The sequence below is a fragment of the Tenrec ecaudatus genome, chromosome X, assembly GCF_050624435.1.
Source record: "Tenrec ecaudatus isolate mTenEca1 chromosome X, mTenEca1.hap1, whole genome shotgun sequence".
Taxonomy (NCBI): Eukaryota; Metazoa; Chordata; class Mammalia; order Afrosoricida; family Tenrecidae; genus Tenrec; species Tenrec ecaudatus.
In genome coordinates this window covers 134,058,673-134,082,450 of record NC_134548.1, presented here as the reverse complement: position 1 = coordinate 134,082,450, position 23,778 = coordinate 134,058,673, and positions in this window count along the sequence as shown.

The following is a 23,778-nucleotide window of genomic DNA, read 5'->3' as shown; positions in this document are numbered from 1 at the left end:
TAGACAATTCTTGGTTTGATACCAGACTGCTTGATCTGCCTTAAACCACAGGTCAATTTACTTTCAAGGAAAGCTTCTGAATCCCATTAGAGTTAACTAAATTGGCCTGCTCTTCTCTTTCAATGCCAGCACACAGAATGTGTATAACTCTATATTTGGGGGGCTAAATATTTCCTTCTGTGATCCTTCCAATAACTAAAATAAAAGGGTTTACTCTGAAGTTTCTTGGCACTGAAAATAATAACTTCTGTTTGACTTTATCACCAAAGAATCAAAAGAATTTCTTGGTACAGCTTTCCATACCAGCAAATTTTCTTTAGATTGCTATTGCTCCAAAATCATAAACGCCAATGAAGCAAGCTAGCTAACATTTGATAATACAATAAAGCTGCCTTTGGGGAATTATGGAGGGAGGCTGGGGAGAAAATGTACTCAGTTTAGTCATTGAAGCAGCAAGGATCTTAGATATTTGTGAATTCCATTCCACTTAATAAACTTTAAACAAAGATATGATGGTATTGGTTGTCATTTATATTAAGCAGGCTGAAGAATTACAGGTTCCAATTATATGCCTCAGAGCAGAGTGATTGCGATGAATCTGTGCTCCTAGTTAATATTGATCAGTAAGATTTTGCAAAAACACAATACAATCAAAATCTCTGCATCAATGAAGAAGTTTACATGAGGCAAGAAAATGATACCACTTTTGTCACTTTTTTATTGCCAATGAGGATGTTCCTACTTCTCTGCCTCTTATATCCCCGTTTAAAAAACAATGAGTTTTCAAGATCACTGAAAGAAAAGAAAAAAGCCTTTGGAGGTTAGAGACCTTAAGTATGCTTTGAAGCTCATTATGGTTGGTAATGAAATGAAAGGTACTGTCATAAATCTATGATCCACTGCTGTGAATTTTTTCACATTCAGAGAACCTCAGGGTGATAGCTCACCAAACCTACTGATTTGTTCATTTCAACTCATCTCTGCACTTTGGGAACTTCATTTAGTGCAACTTAACAAATGTCTAGTGTCTCACTTTTAGGAAATGTCTGGATTTCTTCCAAAATAGTTCATTGCAAAACCACAGTATTTGACTTAAAATTACATGATAAATAGACAATGTGTTTTCTCTCAGCAACCATGATGAGTATTCCCATTCATCTTTTTTTTTAATTTCGAAATTACCATATGGACACAGCCTGAACAATATTTGCAATGTTTACACAGAATATAAAGTATTCACTAAGGCCTGCCCTTTATACTCAACTATACCTTTATACTCATTTCAACTAAGTGAAATGATTGGGGGAAAAACTAGTTTATTTTCAGGTTCTACTCCGAGACTCTCTTAAAAATCTTTACTAAATACAGTATGTGTATAAGAATCATAAAGAACAAATCTAATCTAGATGTTTCCACTTATATCATAGGATAAATGTAAAGTAGTGTCTTATCAAAATTAATTCAATGTAAAAAATAAATTAGTGACCTATCAAAACTGACATATGTGTATATAAGCTCTCACAGGAACATAGTGAAAATCAGAACCTTAGAAATGAGCTATTTCATGCACCATTGAGTTCTGAGTTTTTGTCATTATAAAAAATTGACTTATTCTGCATAATTCTGATGTTTTAAATATTGCATTTATTGTCATAGGCAGTTGTATTTAAACAGCGGATATTAAAAGTGGCCTAAAAAGATAGACCATTAAAGTTAGTGAGGTCTGGTATTCAAGACTAGGTAAATTTCAATGATAGTGATGGAAAAGGTACTATAAAAGGTGTAAATGGAGAGTAGTCTGTCAGCATATGTGATAGGTAGGATTGTTGTGCCAACCTGGCCTGAGATAAATGGCTCAATGAGCCTTGCTTAGCTGTCACCTGCTAGTTCTCTGCCTCAACTTGCAAGCTACACTACCAGTGGGACACCCAACCCTTGGACTGTGTTGCTATCAGTTGAGGTTCCTTTGAGACATGCTTTGCCACACTGCTGGTATATACATCCCTTGAGCTGGGAAGTGTCGGACCCTGTCATCTAGCTGACTGTTGATAACCTTCCCTGCTGTTTGCTGCCTGTGGCCAGACTGCCTACATTGCTCTACAGAAGACTCATCTGTCTGCTTCCTTGATTTGCACCCAGCAGCCTTTGTGAGTTAAAGGACTGCCAGTGTATTAACTGTCTCATGGAAGTGAGTTGAACTGAGCCATTTGTACTGCTGTTAGCTATTTGCGTCTTATGTTGTCTCTCTCTCTATATATATATATATATAATCATAAGTGTCCTCGTTTTGTTGCTCTAGAGAACCCTGTCTAACATAGCAGAGATATGATAAGAATCTATTTGTGGATGCCTCTTGTTGTATAACTCCACGGAACAAAATTCACATCAAAGTGTTTACAAAGATGTCTCCTGGATTTGTTTACTGTAGAGTTTGCATAGTCATATATGACAGCTCTGATATCTATGTACATGGGAAATATTAGGGAAATCAGACAACACTTATCAGGAGTTAAATTAGGAGGAATTTAATTCTAAGACTGGATTCTAGTCTTTGGAAATATGTAATGCTGAAACATATGTAGCGACAATCAATAGCCATGGAAGTTACAGTCAAGACAATAAATGACATTGCATTGGACAGATATGCTGCAAAAGATCTCTTTAAAATGCTGAAAAGCAAAATGGGCTTACATACATGAGAAAGATGAATGGTGAATAAGGACAACCAAAGAATAGATGGCACTGACTTATAGTGTTGGCACAGATTGCTAAGTATGCCATGACTGCATAAGAACAAATCAATTTGTCTTCAAAGAAGTACCACCACATTACTCCTTAGAGATAAGGGTGATGAGACTTCATCTCCTGTAGTCTGGACATACCATTTTCCTGGAGAAGGGCAACAACATGCTTGGTAAAATAGCATGTCAGCCAAAAAAAAAAAAAAAAGAGTAAGACCCTCAGTGAGATGGACTGACATAGAGATTGCAAAAAATGGTTTCAAACAGCAATAATCATGAAGATGGCTCAAAACCGGACAGTGTTTTGGTCTGTTGGACATAGGGTCCCTTTGACTTAATGACACCTAGCAACACTTGAGGAACAGACGTGATAACACGCAGCAATAACAACACAGCAAAGAAAAGTTAAGAACAGAATTCCAAGGGAATTAGAATATTTGGTAAAGGATCAAGCCCAGGAAAAGATAGAGTCCCAGTTATGGTTACTGGAAAACACAACCAGGCCCTGGGTGATCAGAAAACAAGGCAAGAAAAAACAGCTTTTTAATAAATTCAGAATTGAATCCTCAGTAAAAGTATCTTTACACGGAGTCCTTTAACCACAGAAAAGGACTAGCGCCAACATCTAATGTCATTTTACAATACTGACTGCAAGTGAATGCCCTGTTTTAGATCTTAGATGGATTCCAAGGCAAAATTGAGTCAAAATTCTATAAACTTTGATGCCCTGCTCCCTAAAGAATGCTAAAATATGAAGAATTTCTTAGTCTAGCTGACATCAAATTATGTCAACAATTTTTTTAAATCCACCCAAGTATTGATATGGCTGATCTGCTTATGACAAAGACCTATGTATGTGAGTGCTTCAAAATTTTATGGAAATTTCCATTATATTTTAATTCTATTTTTACATGAACTTTTTAAAGTCCTCTTATAATTCAAAACATGATTAGAAACGTAAAGGTATCTGGTGATTAAAGAATGTCTCCCATATGAATTATTTTCAGCTTCTGAGCTATAGCATCCCTTCATCTTCTGGCTTACCCCTGAGTTATTTTAAGTTGAACACTTCTTGAATATAACATATACTTTTTATCTGGAGGAAAATATTTGGTGTCTTTTTATTCACACAAATTACTAGAGTGTTTACATGTCTAGTAAAAGGCACAATTTGCCAAGGAATTTTTGCCAGCTGTTATGCACCCTAGATAAGTAAAATAATATTATATTTGTAAGAAAACATTGAAATAAATATATAATTCTTAAAGACCAGTGATTTCACGCCCACAAACTGTGACATATGTATTAGCTATATTGTGATATCAAAATAAACACATTCAGGCTTAAAAGTATTATGCGCTCACTTGATGTTTGTCCTTATGAAATATTCACTGAAGTTATGGGTGCTAGAGCAAAGTGGGGCAGCTATGAGAAAGGACAGCAAGTAAAGTATTAAAAATTATCTTTAAATAAGCAGCCATCAACAAGTAAATCTTCACCTAAGAAGCACACTGGCCCATGTGATCCAAAATTTGTTAACCATTAAATGCAAATCCAAAGGAAGGAACAGTATCAGAGTTGAAATCGTGAACACCTGGTTTGCAGAAAACTATGGATGTCCAGAAATCCATTTGCAGGATCTGGACAAGGATTAAGCCTCAAGTGAATCTATTCTGAACATACACCAGGAATATGAACAGCCTTGCTATCATGCAGAATGCAGGAGAAATTGGATTATTGCAGATGCAATTAGGTTAATAAATAACATTTTATCCTGTGATCTTCCCTTTTGACCCATTTCAAATTTGATCTAGGTTTTAATATATTTCTGCATTCTTTATGATTGAGGTTGTTCTCTGTTTTACTTTGATATATTTTTGGTATGTTTATCTGTGTATGAAATCTAGGAGATGTAAAGCTACAAACACTATGACTATACTAATAATATCTTGGGGAGTGTGGTAGAAGAGGTTTGAAAAATTGGGAGTTGAATACAAGTACATGAAAGAAGAACATGTTCTACAACTGGTACAATTCTATTTAATATGATTTAACTATCAAATTGAATAATATGTGGATTATTTGCAAATACAACTGTTAAAAGTATTTTTGAAGCTATATGATTTTTAAAGTTTTATTTACATATATTTCACATATTATACACTTCAATAGTAAACCACATTCAAAAGTATTGTTTAGTCAACGCTACAATCAAGTTTATGACATTTCTTCCACCTTGTACTTGTTAGCGCCTCATTTCCTGCAAACCTCCTCTGCCATGTCCTACGAAACTATTAATCCAGGTACTTTCCCTATAAATTTACCTATCTTGCATTGTGTATATATATATGAAAACATACAAAATCTAAACAACCTAGCAAGAACAGAATAAAACTATAGACATTGCGTGATGGCAGTGAGTTTTATCCTTGGCTCACATTGGCTGGTATGCTTTTATCATGTAAGCCTCACATTGGTGGCTACTTGTTTTAAGACCCTCCCCTAAGACCCCAGATGCTATTCTATCTGACAGTCAGGCACCATCTAGTTTCTTCATTACACTTTGCCATTGCACCTATATCTTCAGTGATCTCTTCATAAGGGTCAGCATCAAGCAGGACCATGTCATAAGAACAAATTGTTCTTAGATGTGGGCTAGAATGAGGTGCAGGTCAAAATATATTCATAGGGATGGTTTATATTATGTCCCCATTTTACTTAATAAACAGCACTATTTATATGTTTGTTTGTTTACTTATTTTGGAGAGCATAATTCACAGGGGGTATATGGTAGGTCTACTGACATTACCATTATTTTAGTCAATGGTATAGAATTTAAAACAGTTTCAAAAAAGCAGCATATACATGTATTGGACAGATTCTTTTACATAACAAAATACACAGCTGTTGATTTGTATAGATTAATAACTTAGGCCACTATTTTCACAAACAATGAGTGTTGAGAATAGGGAAAAACTTTCAATAATGCTCATTTACAAAGACAGAACTATGCTTGTTGGATTATGGCATGTCCTAAAAAGGCAACGAGTATGAAAATAGCAAATATTTGATAGTCATTTATTGGGTACCCTCAATGCAAAAGTTTTGAACCAAAGTCCAATGACTTAAAAATATTATGGGATTTTGATGAACATTATTACACATTGGTCCACCAGAATATTTTAAACTTATTTTCAATTTTTCAGGTTTACTGATGGTGATATTGGGACTTGGAAAGATGGTAATACTGGGACTTGGAAAAATTGTGGTTTCATTAAAAAGTGGAAAAAGTGAAGATGTATGTATAGGATTTGGAATAGGGATATCGAAATTTAATTTTAGGCATGGTGAGTTTGAAATTACATGGCACAGAAACTTTCACAGTGGTCAAGTGCATGGAAGTCTGAACACCTAAGTTCATATCCTATCTCCATCACTTACGTGTATGAACTCACAGAAATTACATGACCTCTCCAAGCTTGTTGTATTACCTATGCAATAAAGGTAATGATAGAATTTAATAGGGCTGTAGGGGAGGGGGAAATAAATTAATTAAAACAGGTAAAGTGCTTAGAAAAGTGTCTGCCAGTGCTCAGTAAATAAAAATCATCCTGGTTCTGTTATTAACTTAATTACAAAAGCAAAATCAAGGTGGGAAATGTACTTTTACTTGGCATACAGGAGAGTGTTAGGCATATAAGCTTCATAGAATGATCAGAGTACATTTCAGATGACATGTATATACATCATGGGGTTAAGGAGAGACTGGGTAGTGAGGGTAGAAATTCAACTTTTGAAAAAGAAGTTTAGCTGTTGTGTTAGGGTTTAAATTTTAAAGCACTTTGTCTGTGGAAGGCTGAGGTTCACCGAGGGAACCTAACTCCATTTTGAGTTTGGGCATACATTCAGACTCTACTGGAGTTGTTTGGTTGCTTGTTTTGTTTTGTTTCTCTGATCATTAAGGCACTTGGCTCTCAGGCCAAGTGTGTTTTGAAAGCAAATTACAACTCCAGGGTAGTGATTACTCTAATTCAGAAAAGGGTCAGTTTTGCCCTCAGGAACCTTGCCTGCGTATATCTTTTATGATTTACCAGTAATAGTCGCATGGATGCCCTGTGGGTTAGTGGCATGTCATCTGAGAAACTGAACTGCTGGTGACAATGACTCCTGGTGACATAGTCATGAGTCACCCCAAACCACTATGTAGCCAGGGGGTAAAAGCCCACCACCAATCTAGTAAATCTTTTAAATTTCCATTTATTTACACATCCTAATAATGGCCCTTCTGTAGTTCCACCTATGGCAACGATGAATTGATCTGTCATCAATCGTGATGTGGTAGTTTCCAATTAGCACCTCGGTCATTAATTAATTGGCCTAAATTTGGCCTCAGGTTAGCCTTGGTTTCCCTCAAGTTAGCTTGATGATTTCCCTCATCTAGATGATTTGTCTTTGTCCTATTTAAGGCATAATAAAAGGGTCTTTACTTTTGAATATAGGAGTCCCGTGGCATACAGTTACACAATTGGCTGATATCTGCCAGGTCAGCCACTCTGAGAACGGAAGATGGGACATTCTACTCCCATAAATAGTCTCAGAAACTCAGAGAGGGAGTTCTATCTAGTCCTATAGGATGTCTGAGTCGGCATCAACTCAATTACAGTGAGGGGTTTTGTTTTATGAGTTTGCATATGTTTGAATATTCTCTATTTAGGTTATGTTTGAATTTGAAGAATATTCCCCTCTAGACCATTGTAAAAAAGAAATGAATCAAGGAGGAATCTAGAAAGGGCAGTAGATCAAGTAAAGATGTTTTGAAGAGAATGAAAATCTATGGGAGAACTCACAATCTGCTAGACCCTAGTTAAGTGGGTTCCAGTCTCTTCTCGAGAACCAGGTAAAATATTTTCCCCCTTTTTATTCCTTCCTCCTTCATACAATCAGTCCTAATGACTCAGCAGTTTTCAAACTCAGTTATTTTTCTAACTCTTCCTCCTTTTTTTTTGTTCCCATGTCTTCCTTACTTGTTTAGATAATGGGCTTCTCTCCCCCTCAATCAGTATAAGGAGGGGCTGTATAATTTACACAGAGGGCACAATTGTCCTCCAAGAGAGAACAAACACAGGTTCTAATTTCCTCTGCATCTGGACTCAGCATGCTCTTTTTGATGACCTACTCTCACAAGTAAATTTTCCACTGTGGCCTCTAATTTTGTGCATATGATTCTTCTCAAGGTTACAATCTGGTTGCAGGTGCGAAAAAATGCATGTAAGGGAAAATAGTCTAAATGGAATCTATGGCTCATCAAGCTGTCTATGCCTTGTCTTATTTACTTAAGTACTGATTGTGTATTTTTTATTTACTGCATAAAATAGGCAAAGTGACACTATGGCAATTGGAAAGGGCAAAATTGGCGAATAGTTTCAGCATTGCTATCAAGAGATCGATATGCATTAGTGAGTCTTTCTTAGCCTGTGGTCTGAGTCTCAGCTCTCTAGGTTATAAATCTATGATTTATCCAGTCTACATAACCAAAGGGGGATCCCACCACCACTGAATCTATTCCAACTCATAGTGACCCTATATTGCAGGGTAGAACTGCCCTCTGGGGTTCCTGAGGCTGTAAATCTGTACAGGATGGGAAATCCTCTTCTTTCACAAGTGGAACAAACAGCTAGTGAGCGTGGCTGGCTGAGCTGGTGGCTAGCAGCTCAACTACATCACTAGGGCGTGTCAACAGATTGATAACACATGTAAATATTCATGAATATATTACATATTATTGGGCCTATCATTATTTTTCATGCTATATCTATCAGGTAATCCATATCTCAGAATCAATAGCTTGAATATCAAATTTCAGAAGTCTAGTGAATGAAGGCCAAGAAAATCATAATCTCTCATTAGGCGTGAGAGAGAAACTAATGTACTTTCTCCAAAATAGAATGCATTCTGTGCTAACTGGGAACATTAGTATATACTGATTCAGTGATAGCACTGCACAACTCTAGGGGGTGCCAATCACATTGTGACTGATGCAAATGCAGTCCCTTGGAGTTGGGCAGTATCCAATATATGAGGCTAAACACACTAACTCTGATGATGCTATACCTCTCCTTTGTATGTACAAGTATGGCTCTCTTGCCTCTGCTAATTTGTGCCTTTATGGTCCAAGACATGACAACAAGTTTTCTGTATCATAATATAGTTCCAATTTGTGCATTATTTTCCCATCATTGTAGTGTGATGTCCTCCTGATAACATAAAATAATAGTTTCCAGTGAGGTGTTTTTGGCATGGGGTAGCAGGTATCCAAAGACCCATAACAAACAAACAAACAAAACCATATTGTTGAGAATGAGGGGGGTCAGAACTGAGGCCCAAAGCCCATCTGTAGAAAATGGGACATCCTTCCATAGAAGGGTCATAGGGAAGGGATGAGTCAATTAGTGTGCAGTACAGCACCAATGAAACATACAATATTTCCTCTGGTTCCTGGAGGCTTCCTCACCACTCACTATCATGACCCCAGTGTTGCCTCTCACTTAGGACTAGACCGGAGCATGTACACAGGTACAGATAAGAGATAAGAGCTCTCAACACAGAGAATCCAGGAAAAGGATTTGGAATAGCAATTCCAGAAGGGTAGGCAGAAGGTGGAGAATGTAAGGAGGAAGGGGGAATGGATCACAATGATGGACACAAACACACACACACCCCTCCCGGGGTACGAATAACAGAAACCATGGGGGAAGGGAGACAGCAGTTGGTGTAAGATATGAACATAATAATAATTTATCAAGGGGTCACAAGGGCGAGGAGGGGGAGGGAGGGAAAAGGGCTCAATAGAAAGTAAATATCTGGAAAAGAATGATGGAAGCATATGTACAAATATGCTCGATAAAATTGATGTATGGATTGTTATAAAAGTTGTAAGACCCCCAATAAAATGACCTTCTAGAGAAAGAAAATGGTGCCCTTGTTTACAATGCAGATTCCATCTGCTCATATGCAGGGCCTCAGTTTCACTAACTCTGGGGTCTGGTCTAGAATTCTGCATTTTCCTAGACACCTCAAGTAGTTCAGAAGCAGGTGATCTTTGATAAATACTGACTTAAAATGCAGATTAATCGAATTTACCTTGACCCAAAGTACTTTCTAAGATCTGGAACAGCTGAGCATGTTGTTTCCACGTAACTAATTTCATCTACGCGGTGGAGACATTTTATTCCTTTTTCTGCATGCTACTTCAAAAGGCAGTTATCTTTTGTCTTTGGCTTACACCAACAATTAAAGGAAATACTTCAAAGTAAGATGTATTTTTTTAGAGAAAAGTTAGGAATTCAGTGTGAATGTTTTCATTCCTTCTTTCAGAATTTTATTTAGCCCAATTCTATTCTGGTTACTGCCAAATGCTCACAGCATGGCTGATTGCCAGTAAGTGCTCTCCTTAGACAAAAATATCTTATTTTTGATCATTTTCCCTGCAAGATTGCCTTTACTTGATAGGTTAAATCTGGCTTTTGTGCCTCCTTACATCCTGAAACCCTCCCGGAGAGGTGATATAGTTATGAGTCTCGGGTCTTCACAACACGTTCTCCTTTACTATCAATTCAGATTGAATCATCATGCCATTTTACCCCTTTCTACAGTTATTAATGAAGACATTAGCCAAGCAAAGACATGCATAACACGATCCTTCCACAACTGGAAATAATACCAGCTCGAAAACAAGGCCTCTATGTCAATTGCTTCAGCCTTTTAGAAGTAACAACTGTTTACAGGGAGATTATTTCAAACTAAACTCCATGCAGACCGAACAGAAATGAAAAGTGAGTCAATTCTAACTCATGACAACTCCACGAGTGTCAAGAGTAGAACTGGGTTCACATATGGAACACTCCGAACTAATAATTGGATCAAGCCAAAATGCAGACAAATACCTACAGAGAAACGCCAATTAAGTCTGGAGGGCTTTTAGAGAGTTGAAGTGAGGTATGTGTAATTGACTACCACTACCCAAACCTAAACCAAAGTGTTATCTAGTCCATTCTGACGCATACTTTCTATGGCAGAGTAGATCTGCTCCCTGGTATTTCCAAGGCTGTAAATCTAGGGGAGATGGTAGCCTCTTCTTTCTCCTGCAGAGGGGCTTTTGGAACTGCTGGCCTTGCAGTTAGCAAAACAACACCTGACTCATTACACCATGAGAGCTCCCACTAGATGCGACAATAATTATAACTAGTGATCTTTTTAACACCCCTCCCCATTTATAAAAGTTCCTTTGATATCTACTCATGCTTAGACTAAGTGCAGACTATAGTGTACTCCTATAAGAGTCATAATTTTTTCTAGAATGTATTAATAAAGCCAAGGCTCTAAATGGATTTGATATTACAATAATGGAAGATCTTATATATTTATTCTCCCCAAATAAAAATAGATTATTTTTAATATTATTTTTATAGCCTTAACATGTTTATCATCATTGTGAAATCCAATATAGTGAAGGAAGTGTCTTGAAACCATACTAAATGTACTTACTTTGAAATAAAACTTTACTTAAACTAAGAGTGCTTTGCTTTCTAAGTGATTTTATTTTTTTGCTATAAAATAAGCTGTATCAGAATCAATGGGTCTAGATATTAGGACAAATCATGTGTTGTAAACAAGGATGCAGTGTGAACCTAACTGTAATCCCCAAGGTCATCTATTAAAATAACTATAATTTATTAAGTTGATTCTGACTGATGGCAACCAAATTTTATCAGAGAAGAACTTGTTCCCTATGTTTTTGTTTTCTTTTCAGCTCTATTTACTTATTTATTTTTAATTTTTCAGTGTGAATTGAGTGAAGGTTTGCAGATCAGATAAGTTTTCCACTTACTAGTTCATATATATTTTGTTTCATGTCATCGATTGAAAATCGCATAACATAACATCATTTATCCCACTTCTTCCCTGTGTCTCCTATTTCCTTTCCTCCTCTTTTCCTAAGCATTCTAAATGTTATCTTTGAGTAAATACTGCCCCTTTGATCTACAGTGTTTGATTTTTCTATGGTGCATGTACCATCCTAGTATTATTGTTCTCATTATAAACCTATTTAATAATGTTTTCAATGGCTTATTTTTGGAAGTATGCCTTTATTGCAATGTGCCTCTGGATAGATATGAACTTTCAATCTAACTGAGCAGCTAAGTATGTTAACCATTGGCACCATCCAATAACTCTTGTATTCCCAGAATGAGTTATCGGTACCACTTGACAGTGGTTTCATTATTAAATGAAAATGCCTGTGGAAAATATTCGCTCAATATTAGCAAGGACGATGATGCTGCCAATAATAATAAAAATGCTCATGAGAGAGGGGGGAAAATGAGGAGCTGGTATCAAGGGCTAAAGTAGAAAGAAAATGTTTTGAGAATGATGATGGCAACAGATATACAAATGTGCTTGACACATGGATGCATGTATGGATTGTGATAAGAATTGTATGAGCCCCCAATAAAATTATTAAAATAATAATAATGCAAAGAATACACTGAAATCCACAAAGGTCCATAGAACAAACTTTGGCAAAAAATGCAACATGAATATTAATAAAAATATAATAAAAGTTTCTTCAAAAGAATGAACATTTGTATATAGTATCAGTTCTCTAATCCAGAATGGAAATGTTTCACAGTGATGTAAAGGTCATATCCAAGTTTCTCATATTTGGAAAATTATAAAAAGCACATCACAAAAGAGCACACATGTGATATAATTTCTGCATGTCTATATGTACATACGCACATACAGTAATATATATATTGATTAATAAAAATATCAAATTTATATGATTCCGTTTCCACTGTGGTAGGGGAGTTGTATGGGCTTCCATGGGATTGATTTCTTTATATTTTTAGAATTTTATGTATGATGTATATAAGACTTTTGTAATAAAAATATAAAGGATGCTCTCTTTTGAAATCTTACACAGAAAATCTATAATAATAAAATCTAAAAGAAGTGTTTGATGGACAGACATCAGACTTGTGTTAAAACTGTTCTCCTGGAGTCAATTCTGACTAGTAACAAGCTTGCAGGACAGAGTGGAACTGCCCCATTGAATTTTCAAGGCTGTAATCTTTGTAGAGGCAGAGTGACACATATTTCTCCTGCAGAGCAGCTGGTAGATCCAAACTGTGACCTCCTGGATATCAGCCAAGCACTAGCACTTAACTATTGTGGTGCCTGTGTTAGACACAGCAAAATCAAACATATCAATGGCATGTGGTTTAAAACAATCTTTCCACACCAGAAAGCTGATTTTACCATTTTACCTCTGACCTCCCTTATCCCTATTGCATTACATATTCTCGTCTGGCATCTATATAAAAACTCTATCTTTCAATAGGTATTAAATAGCGCGATAGCATTTCATTCAGCCTAGTGCTGACCTATCACATCAGAACAGAGATAGGTACATAGTACTAGTTCAAGACAATATGAAATGTGCTAAGAAACATGACTGGAGGGAATAATTCTACTTAATCAAACTGCACCGTGTCACAGAGAAGCAACCTCTAGAGACAGATTAACTCAAAGCTAGATGCTCTATAGAAGCCATGCTTCATTCTTTTCTTTTGATAGTGACATAATTTGAAAAAGCAAACCATATATCAGTTCAGCTGCATCTCTTGCATGATTCATAGGGTAGAACTCCAGTTTCATTAGAGCATTTGTGATATGGATGTGTGTGAATTCAGTAACTTTTTGAGGAAAATATGTCTCTCTGCCCAATGGTATCTATGTAGCATACACCCATGTAGGAATACAGTGGCCCGTTGCCTGTCCAAAACTATAAACAAGGCTTTTCTTATTTACATAAATAAATATCAATTTTATTATCACATGTTTTACCTAAGGCGTATGAATTTTTCTGTAATCAACAGCGAAGATATTAGATATTCAGGCATTCGTCTGAAAGATCAGTCAAGAACTAAATGCAACTATGTCCTTGACTAAAGCTCATCAGACATATGCAAAATAATGTAAGAAATCATGTTAATGATGCTTTCTATACTATTAAATTAGTGATTATCTGATATTGGAATATTAGAAAGGTCATCTTAATTGACAACCTAATGCACATATACAATTACCAATAATTTAATTGTTGCTGTTGGAATATTTTAACAAATGAGTTGATTTAGACCTTAATTTTAAGTAACTGAAGAGTAGTAATATAATACATATACTTATGTCATTATAAGGTAAACTATATGCAAAATGAGGAAATCCCATTGCATTTATAAAAAGGAAAGGCTCCATGGAGAACATGGCAATTTAACTAGACCTTCATAAATAGAATTTAAGTAATCTGTGATAAGTGATAGGAGAAGTTCAAATGAAGAGAAAAGAAAACAAAATATAGCAGAGAATCACAAGGAACACAAGAAAAAAATCTAAAAAAGTAGTTCAGTTTGCCAAAGCATAGAACTTGTCAAGAGAAATATTTCTATGCCTGAAAACTTTGATTCAAACTGTACTGAAGAGAGTCACAGCTAGGAGTATCAGGGGTGGACTTTATTCACCAAGCCACTGAAAAACGTTGTTGATTTCTAATTAGGGAAGTAGGCAAGTAGATGATTACTCTGGAAGAGAAGATAGTATAGACTGGTTTAGGGGTAAAATGGATTGTTCAGGGAATAAGATATGCAGATTAGAACTCGGGTAGTGGCAGTCGGATGTGCAAATAAGAATGAAATATAAGAGATACTCCCAAGATACAATCAATAGAGTTTAGAATCAATTATGTTAAAGACCAAAGACAGAGAAAAATTAATTAGTAAGATTGAAATTTCAAACCAGATTGACTGGGGAAATATTAGTACCATTAAACCAAAACAGGGAATTAAAAGGCAGAAATACTCTGGGAGAGAAAATCAGCTCCACCATTATCTGATCTTGTTCCTTTAGTTTTTATTATGATTTAAACAATAGTCTTATTGACTGTTGCCATTTATTGAGTTCCTATCATTCCCAGCTAAGTGGTTTACCAATATTAAATATCACCCCATTTGCTCTTCACAACAGCCCTATGAGAAAGGAAACATTGCTGAAGTGACTCCCCTCCCACCATGAACTATGAAATGAGGAAAATAAAACTGCCCTCTGAGAAATAAATGGGGATATAAACACCCAATGTAGCAGAGAGATTACGCACATTATCTTCTATAGGAGAAAGGATACTCCCCGGCAAGGAAAACCTTGTCGGAATGGATTAATGTATCTAACAGATGGTTCTCCATTAAAAGGGAGTTTATCATGTAGAATAGCATAGAAAAATTATATTGACTAGTTTTCTAAAAAGAGTGAATTTTGGCTATTGAAATGGAAAAGAACCGATCCTATTAGCAAGGCATTAATAATGTAAATATTTTATTCTATATTTTGTTCTTTTCTGATACACTGAACATTTCCTTTAAATTAAATCCCCTTTTCTTCATTCAAAAAGTCAAGGCACTCAGCTGATAACCAGAAAGTCCTGGGTTTGAACCCATCATCCACTCCATGGGAGAAAGATATGAGTCTTTCTACTCAAACTCATAACTGAAAACTATGAGGTCATTCTGCTCTGTCTCTGTCTTTTAGGGTCACTGTATGTTGAAATTGACTCGATGCAAAGATGCAAGTTTTTGGGGGTTTTTGCGTTTGTCTCTTTTGGTTTGCTCTTCAATGCTTACAACGCAGCCTTTTAAATATGATTTGAATGTTATTGACATCTGATAGTCTTTCTTCATTTATTTATTGCTTGCTTGTTTGTTCCTTCTGCTCTCGATCTTAAATAATCTTTTAATGAAGCATTTTTCCCTTCCCAACTCATCCTACCTCACCACTCTCGGGGTATGTAACTTAGAGAGGCGGATTCCAGTCTTTTGTTGCCTGACTGATGAAAGCATCCCGTTATCCTGGCTACAGTGATTTGTTCACAGATGGGCACATAATACATTCTGAATCAAACCAAAGAAAGTCATGACTACAACCTTTGGAAGAGGCACTGTCTTTTCCAGAATCAATTATTGTGTGTTAGGTTGACTAGAGAAATAAAGCCAATGACACTCATATATGTGTAAGAAAGCTTTATATTAAGAAAGCATTCCAGGCCAGTCCAGTTCAAGTCCATAACTCTGTTACTACTCCACAATTCCCTTTCTCAGACTCCTGCAGCCACCTACAAGGATGCAGAGGATGATTACGGGCTGGTGGGTGCAGTCATGTAGATTCACGATTGCTGAAAACATGGCAAAGCACTGGCAGCACCCAGAGTTGTCAGCAAGCATGAGGGTGAGGAGGAAGAGTCAGAGAGAGGAAGCCCCAGGGTCCCCGCTTATAAGAAGGCCACAGTCCTAAGGACCTAGCATCAGGCAGTGACCAAACTGACAGGTTTGATTCCACTCCACCCCTAGCCAGGAGTGACATGAAATCATCTGACTCCCATAGATCAGTGACTATAAGGTAAATGCAAGCCTAGAAATGCCAGTGGTCACCTTTGTCTGCATATGCAGACAATTAAAATGGATAGAAAATGATGGAGTTGCTGAGATAGCATGTGACTCCCTGAATCCACCCAGAGTTTTTAATTCATCCATCCCAACATAGCCTTCATCTTGGACAATTATATTAGCATTTGGGGGTATATACCAAGAGGCTTTAAAAATATTGTGGACAATAATATAATTTTAAAATAATGGAATTCTTCCATGCAGTTTTTGAACCCCCCTTGTATTTATACCTATTTATCTCAAGATAATTAGACTTAATTTGTAGATGAGAAGACATAGATTCTGAAACATTTCTAACCATATTGCAAAACTGAATTTGCTATAATTTGTTTTTTTTAAACCCTGGATACACTGAGTTATGTTACTAAAGCTCTATTATGTAGGGATTGAGGCTGCAAATTCCTTCTAAATTATGGTATTTAAATAAATATCTTTCGCACGATAAAATTGCATTTTAGTTTATTTAATAAGTCAATTTAGCTCAACTTTTTCCTTGGTTGACAGGATTTTTGTAATTCAAAGTGTCATATTGACGAATACAAGGTTTCTTAAACATGCATCTCTTATTTCTCTAATAGTTTGGGCACTTTCATTTTAAATGGCATAATTTTAAAGATATTGTAATATTTTAGGTATTCTTAATTCTTTTATTGTAAATTAACATTATTTATATATGTATGTGGTTGTTACATAATCTGGTGTCAATTGGGACTTAAGAGGATTAAGAGTGAAGGGGTGGACCCTAGCCTGTCAATTGGATCATAGCCAATGAGGCCTCTGTGTGGCCATAGGCCTCTCCTGAGAATTCTGGGAACTCCTAAATTTCAGCTTTAGAGGTGGGAGAGACTCTCTCATTGCTCATTTCCTGCGTGATATCCCTGAGGACAAGACACATGCTACTACACTGAAATACCCCAGGACCTGAAAACTGGAGAAGCCATGCAGTGACACCTGCCAGTGTTGATATGCTTACAATGGAACTGGATCCAAAGACTTTTTACCCACTGGCCTGTGATCATCCTGCATTCACCGACATTGCATGTTTTTCATGAGTCTGAAGAGGACTATATACATTGGTGTCTGACATATGGGTTAATATTGGATTATGAGCGTAGACTGGACTGGGTTGGGGTGCTTCCTTCATGTACAACTACCCTTTATATAATACTCTCTTATACACATATGAATTTCCATGGATTTGTTTCTCTAGTCTACCTTGGTGAACACAATATATATAAACATACACACTTATATATGAGGAGACTTCAAAAACTCATAACAATGAAACTAAAAAAAGATAATTGACATTTCCTATAAACTTTTTGCAGCCCTCTTGTGTCTATGTACACACATATAAACGATGAACTCTAAGCTCCTTTTAGATATGAGATTCTCAATAAGAGATTGCCAATATACGTGCAATTTCATTGTGCCCCATAATTCCCTCAACTATTAGAAAACTACAGAAAGTTATCTTGAAAAGGACTTTAGAGGCCATTTGTTCTACAGAAATGCATTCACTTTGCAAATAAAGAATTATTTTCACAGGTTATTTATCCCATTACGATTAGATCAGAGATTTACACCCAGGCTGTTAGATACTGCCTCCTGTATTTAAGAGTAAAAAAAATGCTTTAACTTGCATGTACTTAAAAAAAGAGTCATAATTGCCAATCAACTATTCATTTTAACTACTCTATGGACTCAATGAAAGTGGGTTTCTTTTTATTTATTTATTTTTAGGGTTATAATAACCAAAATAAAAAAAAGTTTCAGTAGTGAATTCATCATGAAATCTACTTCTTGTCTTGGGTTCCTATAAGTAAATACTGCTCTCCTAGCAATGCAGTTCTATTTCCTTTCCAAGTTACCGATGACTTGCTTCATGTCTAATAATATAGGAGTACATCAGACACACAAAATATGATAATTTAGACTATAATATTGCATCAATCTTCTCTTAAAATAATGGGGCATTTTTTCGTCTATATAAATCCTTGCATAACTGATAACCCCAATAAATTACTTAAAACTTGTTTCTTTTCTGATGGTCTTATCTTTTTATTGGAAGCCAGAAAGGACTCTGAGAATCCTATGAAGTGCATTAGTATGTCCTCACCTTGAAGAACTCTGAATTCTACTCAGCCAAATTAGGAGTGGGAGGTCTGGTTCTTGAGAGTTAATTGAAGTCGCCATGGCTAAATTGTAAAGCTTTATTCCTGACCTTTTCTTAAATGAACACACAGCTCAACCTTACAGAGAAAAGCAGGGGCTCTAAGGAAGGGAGTACAACAGGCTGCTCTTGAGCGGCTGGCTGCTGCCTTGTGTACAATTCCACCTTGTTTGCAACTGGCACAGGGCTTCCAAGGCTCAGCTCTTTCATCCTTGCTACATGCTATGAAGCTTAAGTAAAAATAACAGGCTCTCCATCTTGATCATAAAGAAACTGAGGCACAGAGAGCAGAGACTGCTGACAATAGGCAAACCTAAAAATAAGCAAAAGATTTTTAAGACTTTTGGCAAACAATTCTTCCTTCAGCTATTTGAGTCAGCTACTTAAGGGGTCAGAGAAGCCCTAGATAATACATTAATCTTGTTTTTCTGGCCTCATTACTCCCCGTTTCAGAGAATAAAGGAAGATAAATATTAGCCTTTGTTGAGCACTTACTGTATAGGCATCAAACAAGCCTTTCATTAATTCTCCAATTGACCTTAAATAATACACATGATGGACGTTCTCTTCAGAATTTTGATAAAAATAAAAAATGCATACTTGGTATCAAAATATGCATGTAGATTCCTATTAAATGAAGACAAAAGACTGAAAGACACTCTACATAGATAGAACTGCTGAAGAATTACAAGGCGAATGGCCTTACTAGTATAGGAAAAGCTATCTATTCTCAACCCAAGTTCCCCACTCTTTCATTGTGCCTCCCTTAAGCACTTTGCCAAATTCAGGCATACCTGCAGTTTTAGCATGACAACCCCAAAGCAAACTAGAGGGAGAAGATAGGAAAACTATAAGTGGATTTTAAGATAGTGCAATACTTGTGCAGGACACATTACTGGGGAAAAGGGCTGCTTTCCAACATTCACCAAATCACACATCAATTACTGTGGTTATGCATGAGAATGCAATAGCTTAGGGCTTTGAAATAGTACTTCAAACTAATACCAACAGTACATTGCTGAGATTTCTGCCCCGAATGGACCTTGAATAATAAAATATACTGTGGATGACAGATCTAGTATTTAAAGCACATCTGGCTTCAGTCTGTATTTCCTCTTTTTAAATGGAGGGACACACACGCCAATATCATATATATCTTTTCGAGGTCTGATAACTGTCAGGAAAGCAGACTTTCGGTCTTAATGCTGTGCGACAGGCTGTTCAAAGGCTTGGCTTGAATGGTTGTGTCAAGGAGAGTTCAAGGTTGTGGGAAGTGGGGCAAGTGTGTGCTGCATAAGTCGTCAAGAGAATACCAGGCTGCTGACATGCTGATAGGTTTCCTTTGCCCTCAAGCCTCCACCTCCACTGTAACCTGCCTGCTTCGTTGGTTGTTAAAATCTTCCTATACATTTCAACACATTTTGACTATGCATCGAGTCAGTTTCACATTTGGAATTTTTAAAATAGGATATGATAGACTTAAATGTGTAACACTGACACATGGGACCCGAATAACCATTTTAGTTCCTGATGTATGTTACGATGGTTCTTTTGCACTGAGGCATACACACACTGGGCTACATTGAGGCTGAAATGGAAGCATCCTGCAGAGGATGATGTTGCTATTTCTCTTTGGACCTTCAGAATATTGCAAAGCACCTCGCACATACTTGGAGCTCAGTGATTATATGTGGGGAACTGAAATTAGTATATGGGAAATGTATTTAACATGAAGGGTAAAATCTTTTCCTATGGAACAGCCTGTCTCTAAATAGCATTATAGTTATGAATACAAGCTTCAAATTTTGTAGCTGATGCCCCCAGTGCCTCATATCACAGCCTCTTGGTCCACCTCTGATTCTCACATCTTCTGGGGTCCATCCCATAGAAATACAAACCTCCTCCTGCTGGCGGCATTCTCACCTCAACCCTGTGTAACTTTAGGTCTTTCTTTTTCAGCCCCAAGGCTTTTTCCCCTGTACCTCTGGAGCCAACTTGATCCAATTGAATTAGCACTCCCAGGAACAAGACTCTAGTAACTTATTCTTCCTGGTCTGGTAGCTTATCCTCAGGGGGTCTCAGTAAAAATGAGATCTCATTGCTCACAGTAAATCCACTGCCATTGAGGTGACTCCAACTCATAGAGACCTTGTAGGACAGAATAGACTTGCTTCATGGGGTTTCCGAGGCTGTAAAACAATATGGGACCAGATAGGAAATCTTTACGGAAACAGACTGCCTCATCTTTCTCTAGTGTAATGGGAGGTGCTGGGTTTTTTAAAATCATTTTATTGGGAGCTTATACAACTCTCATCATAATCCATCCACACATCAATTATATAAAGCACATTTGTACATTTGTTGCCCGCATCATTCTCAAAACATTTGCTCTCCATGTAAACCCCTGGCAACGGCTCCTCATTTTCCCCCTCCCTCCCCGCTCCTTCATGAACCCTTGATAATTTATCACCTTGATAATTTATTATTTTGTCATATCTTGCACTGTCCGACGTCTCCCCTCACCCCTTTTCTGTGAGTATCTTAGTTATCTAGTGCTGCTAGAACAGAAAGACCACAAGTTGGTGACTTTGATAAATAATTGTATTCTCTCGCCATTTAAGAGACTCAGAATCCAAATTCTGTGTGTTGACTCGAGGGGAAGGTTTTCTCTTTGTGTCGACTTTGAGGAAAGTTCCTTGTCTCCTTTCAGCTTCTGTGGGCCGTGTCTCTTAGAGAGCTCCACGCATCTTGGTATGAATTTTGTCCTGATTCTAAGAAGTTCAGAGCAAGTACTTTGTATTCAAAGACAAATACTGTTTCCAGCTCTTTTCTTGGTGGTAGTTGGTGCCTCTCTCTCTCTCTCATTTTCTTCTTCTTTTTTTTCTCTTTTAAGATAAAAGGCTTATCAGGCCACACTCCAGAGAAATCCGACACCTTCCCAGCCACCTTGGAATAGTAGGTTATGGGTTATGTAATGATCTGCTAACCAAAGGGAAGAAGGATGAAGCTTTCTGCTGTAATAAAGGTTTATAGCCTCAGATACCCTATACAGAATCACCATGTGTCAGATTCAATACCAGTGAATTTCAGTTAGTTTGGGGTTTTAAAATCAAGGCTATGATAGAATTAAGGATGTTGTATCCTACCCTTAATCCCTTTACTGGTTTATCACAGCAGAGCATTCCATCAGGGAATCATCACATCACTGCCACATTATATCATTTCATATATGCCAATCCACTGAGGATCATGGTACAGCCAAGTAGATATAGATTTTGATGGGGACACAGTACAAGGTATGACAGTGGGATTAAACTATAGATCTTTTGGTTAGCAGCCCAAATCTTACCTCCATGTCACTCCAGGAGTCCTTTGTGGCTCACAGCACTTATCTAGAGAGACATTCTTTTATTTGAAAACCCAAACCAAACTCAGTGTCATAGAGTTGATTCTGACTATTAGTGACCCTATAGGGTAAAACTGCCCCAATGGGTTTCCAGGATTGTAGTAAAACAGAGTAGAATTTCTCTAGGGGGTTTCCAAAATTAAAATAAGACAGGGTAGAACTGCTCTTGCTGGTTTCTCTTACTGTAACTCTTTTTGGGAATAGAAAGCTTTGTCTTTCTCCTGAGAAATGACTGGTGGTTTTGATCTGCAAACCTTGGGGTTAGCAGCCCAACACAAAACCTCTATGCCACCAGGGTTCTTGGTGTTAGCTTTTCCTTTTCCCCTGTTCAGACTCCCTGTTTCCTGGCCTCACATTTCAAATAAACTACTTTGAAGCAAGCCACAGGTTTTGCTTTTAGGAAAAACCCAAATAAGATAAATTCATACAGATCACAACAATAATCTTGATTATTGTACTTATTAGCTGGGGACTCTTGATAACTAATCTGCTCTCAGACGGTTTGGATTTCTTCAACTCCTCATGGGTATAAGGATACCTGGTGGTACAGTGGGGTAAATGTTAGGCTGCTAACCACAGGGTCAGCAGTTCCAACCCACTAGTTCTTCCATGGGTTTTGATGAGGCTGCCAGCTACCATGAAGATTTAGTCTCAGAACCCTAAGGAGGACTTCTACTGTCCTAAATGGGTTGCTATGAGCCAGAGCCGATGGTCTTATGGGTATAATAACTGTGTCTAACTCACATGATTGTTGAAAAAAAAGAAATTTAGTAATACACGCACAATAGTACAATGCCTTGACTACAATGAATAAAATGATGGTTACAAATATTTTAAAAATATAGTTATGTCATTCTATAATAGTATCATAGCACTCAAATAACTAGCTACCAACCAGTTTAGATTGGATGCTGTTACCCTTTCCTCATCTAGCTCTAATCCTGCCTCTCAAAGGACACCTAACAGAAAGGGCGTACGAAGAATTCACTACATATTTTTTAATATTTTATTTTATTATTTTTTACATTTTATTGGAGTCTCTTACAATTCTTGTTACAAACCATACATCAGTTGTATCTGACATATTAGTACATACATTCCATCCTTCTTTATTTATTTTTTTCCATCCTTCTTTTTTAGACATTTACTTTCCATTAAGCCCTTGGGTTCAGCTCCTCCTTTTTCCCTCCCTCTTCCCCCCACCAACCCTCCTGGCCCCCTGATAGATTGGAAGTTGTTAATTATTTTCAAGTCTCACTCTGACCGCCATCTCCCTTCCCCTTTGGTTTCTGTTGTTCTTCCCCATGACTGGTGGTATGTGGTTATGTGTTATTCATTGTGATCTGCGGCCTCCACACTCTCCACTTCTTCCTCCACTTCCCTCTGCCCTCTTGGTATCTCTATTCCCATTCCTGCTCCTGGGTTCCATGTGTTGTGAGTTTTATCTCTTGCCTATACCTTATGTGCATGCTTCCGTCTAGTCGAAATTGGGAGGCAGCATTGAGATAATGATAGCGGGGGTGGGGAGGACTCCTGCAAACAGAGCTATATTGAGTGACCCATTAGTGCTCTACTGAACCCTGATTGACACACCTCCTCCCTGCGATCCCTCTGTGGGGGTATGTTCCATTGTCCATAGATGGGCTATGAGTCTCCGCTCCAAACCCTCTCCATTCTCACCAATGCATTTTTGTTTGTTTACTCTATGTTGTGAATCTTCTGATCCCCGTTGCCCAGTCTTGACACCTAACTATTGCACCGCCTGGTGTGCTTCTTCCATGTGGCCTTGTTGAATGGCTGCTTGTTAAAACTCTTTTAATAGTTTACTAATCCACTCATCTATTGATGGAAACGTAGGCTGTTTCCAAGTTTTTGCACTTGTGAATTGCACCAAAGTAAACATTG